Below are 4,370 nucleotides of genomic sequence, written 5' to 3'. Positions count from 1 at the left end.
TTCCTCCTGGCATAGCACCTACAGTCCCAATCATTACGTCATTACCTCTCCGTCTTCTGCTTACATATTTACAAGGAAACATCACTCCACACACCTATCATCCAGCCTCCCCTCCTTCTTCCACTCCTCCCACCCCTTACTCATCAGTTTCCCAGCTCCAGGCCAGGATCGGGTGGGGGGTTAGGGTGGGGCTGTGCCCTTAGTCTTCATTAAGTCAGCTAAAATAAGCACCCCCTGCCCCCCCACATCCCCCCCAAACCTACTACCTCCACAGCCACCTGTATGGATGCAACTGGGATCCCAGCAGAGAGGGAGGGGGCCCCAACAGAACTGGAACTGGCAATGGAGGAATTTCCTAGCTATTTCCTGTATTCCTGCAGTGATGCTGTGCAAACAGTGCTGGGCCTCCAGGGAAGGGAGTGGGCTGGTGGGGTGGGGTGGGGTGATGGAGCAGCAAGATTTGTGACCTGTTGCCACAAGAAAAGGGCAACCAGTGAAGAACAAACACCATTGTAAATATAACCCATATTTATGTTGATTTATTTTCCCTTTTGTACTTTAACTATTTGTACATTGTTACAACACTGTAGATAGCCATAGTATGACATTTGAAATGTCTCTATTCCTTTGAAACTTTTGTGATTGTAATGTTTACTGTTCATTTTTTATTGTTTATTACCCTTTTGTTTATTGTCTATTCCATTTGCTTTTGCAATGTAAACATATGTTTCCCATCCCAATAATGCCCTTTGAATTGAATTGAGAACAAGAGTGAGAGCGAGAGTGAGACTAGGGCAGAGTGGGGAGACTAGGGCAGAGTGGGGAGACTAGGGCAGAGTGGGGAGACTAGGGCAAAGTGGGGAGACTAGGGCAGAGTTGGAAGACTAGGGCAGAGTGGGGAGACTAGGGCAGAGTGGGAAGACTAGGGCAGAGTGGGGAGACTAGGGCAGAGTGGGAAGACTAGGGCAGAGTGGGGAGACTAGGGCAGAGTGGGAAGACTAGGGCAGAGTGGGAAGACTAGGGCAGAGTGGGAAGACTAGGGCAGAGTGGGAAGACTAGGGCAGAGTGGGAAGACTAGGGCAGAGTGGGGAGACTAGGGCAGAGTGGGAAGACTAGGGCAGAGTGGGAAGACTAGGGCTGAGTGGGGAGACTAGGGCAGAGTGGGAAGACTAGGGCAGAGTGGGACTACCAGCTGTTTGATAATCTATCTCTCTCTCTATCAAATTCTCTGGTCTTTCTTTCTCCATCTCACTTTCTATGATCTTCCTCTCCTTTTCACTATCTCTGTCACTCTTTCTCTGGTCTTTCCCTCCATTTCTCCCTCTCTCTCCTACTTTCTCTGGTCTTTCCCTCCATTTCTCCCTCTCTCTCCTACTTTCTCTGGTCTTCTGTAGTCATGAACAGATTCATGTTTGGTATTCAAAAAAGTGGCAGACCTCTAACTTTCTTCCCTCTCTTTATTACCCCCTCACCCTCCTTAACCTCTCTTCTTCCACTCTCTCTGGTCTTCCTCCGTCTTCTGCCGTCTCATGTTGGGATTCTGACAAATGGCAGACCCATTAAATCTCACTGGGTTTATTTAGGTTGTTTTAGTGTCAACAGAAGGCTTCAGCGGAGTCGTAGTTTGGTGGGAATGACTTTACCCATGAGTCCTATCAGTCCCAAAACATTTCACTCACTACCCTTCCCCTTGGCAGTTACACTTCAATGTTTGTTGAGATCTTTAAGGTGGTAGCAAAATGGCAGAAGCTACACCACTAAACTGCTTTTATCTATCCAGACATTACATATTTTTAAACATTGAATGGTTAGAGCCAAGGGGAAGTTGTAAGGAACGAATTGGCACAAGCTGATAGAGCTTGAGACATATGACATGATTAAAATGAGGCTATGTTTCTTTCACCCTCTGTAGTCTACCTCTTCTATATCTAAACAACTGTGACTAGAACTCTCTACTTTATTCTGCTTCATAAAGAACGACAAGGACGATTTACCCTTGATTTAACACCTTTATCTGTACAACAGGTTATGAGGAAGGACATACTCCTTGACCATGAGGTTTCAGTACCCCTGAAATTCCTGTTAAATCACCATGACTTCGTAAATTTCTCCCTCACTCCTCCAACCTTCTCCCTCACTCCTCCATCTTTCCAGTGGTGCAACTCCCTCCCTAACTCACATAGCATAGCTCATCCTGTACTCTAAATAAATACTGATAGTGTTGTTGTATCCATGCCGGAGACACGAATTGGCTAAGGAGTTGTCTTCTGTTTCTTTAGTTCAGTTCAGAAATGCCACTACCATACGAATGTGGACTTTGATATGAGCTTGCCACAGCAGGACTTGGCAGACAATTATACTCTAAATCACAACACTGCTCTGGTTACATGTCTAGCCCTCAAACCAGTACCACATCACCCCGATGTCTATAGTCAGAACCTCTGCTATAGGCATTTGGTTCCTTCTTACTTTACTACAAAAGCCTCTAGCAAAGGTTCTGGCTGTCCCAAACTCCTGACCTGTCATGAGTAACATAAGCTTTCAAAACACAAACCCGGTGCTCCCTTCCCCAAAAAAATGGTCTTGAGTAAAAGATAAGCCCACCACCACCCAACTCCATCTCATAACCCAGGCTCCTGTGCTTCAGTATATGCCAGTGTGGCGACAGACCTGGGTTCAAATACTATTTGAAATCATTTTAAGTACTTCAGCTGGGCTTGATTTTGCTTGCCTGCTGCAATGGAACCTATAGAATAGTCACAAAAGTGCCAACCTCGCCAATCTGGCACTACAGGAAGGCTAGACTAAACACTCAAAGTATATGAAATATTATTTCAAATAGTATTTGAACCCAGGTCTGCTGAACAGTGTGCTGTCCTCTGGCTCCCTGAGGAGTGAGATGATGTTGAGCTTCTGAAACCAATTCACCTCCCTGGTTTTCAGACAGCTCTGGTTGCAAGAACAACAGAGACATCCCCCAAAAAACAGCACTCTAAAATAAGGGGGGAACAGGAGATCACGCTCGGCCACACACACACACACACACACACACACACACACACACACACACACACACACACACACACACAGAGAGAGAGATAGCGAGAGAGAGAGAGAGCGAGAGAGAGAGAGCCTCAGGGGAGGAGCGGGAGCCGGGAGCTGACCCTAGCAGAACCATAGGGGAGCAGAGGTAGGTAGTATCAACACCTCTATCTTCTACCAGCAGGGAGAAGTAATTACTAACGTCTCGCACAGTAGTCAGACTAAGGGTGTTGCTGCGTGTGAGACTCCTGCAGACCTGGGATAAAAAATCTTATGAAATCAACTCAAATACTTTATATAATATATACTGTATATTAGCTGTGCTTGATTGAGCTTGCCTTATGCAATGGATCCAATGGAAAAGTCCAGAAAGTGCAAACCCCGCCCACCTGGCACTCCATGCAGCCTAAAGCAAATGCTCAAAGTATTTGCAATATTTCAAATAGTATTTGGACCCAGGTCTGGCTGTGAGAGACTCCTGTGTCTTCTTTTAATATTGTTCCCTTCCTGTCTGGGACTTCCTGGACCCGCTGGTCCCTCGACCTATCAGCTTCTTAAGCAAAGAGTCTCTCAACCCATTAGCTTCTTAAACAAAGAATCCCTCAACCTATTAGCTTCCAAGACAAAGAGAGACTTTGTTACAGGAGGTAACCCAATATTAAACTTCAACCTGAAGTTCATAGTTAATTAAATTAGCCAGGTGAAACTAAAACCCTTAAAATACTATTTGAGCAATATTTGAGTAAAATATTATTGTGCATATTAGAGATTCTATTTATATTCAATGTCTATTCATTTTTTGAGTCTCTCTCGCTGTCTCTCTCTCATCTCAGCTCTGACATGGCATCTCTCTCAGGTATAATTAGATCTGCTCTGCCCTCTTTCCATACACGTGCACACTTCTCGTCATATAATTAAAAGTAATTGAATGCTGGCTCAAATCTGTTGCACGTCATAGCACATAGTCACAGTGTTATGATGATGTTCAATGAGGAGTATTTTTGTTAGGTATCGTGCTCTTATTAGGGTTGCAAAATGAAACTTTCCCAAAAAAATCCTAGGTTTTCAAGAATTTGCACTTGTAAAATTCCAGTTGTAGGATTCCAGTTGTAGGATTCCCAGTTGTAGGATTCCAGTTGTAGGATTCCCAGTTGTAGGATTCCAGTTGTAGGATTCCCAGTTGTAGGATTCCCAGTTGTAGGATTCCCAGTTGTAGGATTCCCAGTTGTAGGATTCCCAGTTGTAGGATTCCCAGTTGTAGGATTCCCAGTTGTAGGATTCCCAGTTGTAGGATTCCCAGTTGTAGGATTCCCAGTTGTAGGATTCCA

Source organism: Coregonus lavaretus (genome assembly GCF_964263955.1).
Source record: "Coregonus lavaretus genome assembly, contig: HAP1_SCAFFOLD_9278, whole genome shotgun sequence".
Classification (NCBI taxonomy): domain Eukaryota; kingdom Metazoa; phylum Chordata; class Actinopteri; order Salmoniformes; family Salmonidae; genus Coregonus; species Coregonus lavaretus.
The sequence above is the reverse complement of the archived record's forward strand: the minus strand, read 5'-3'. Positions refer to the sequence as shown.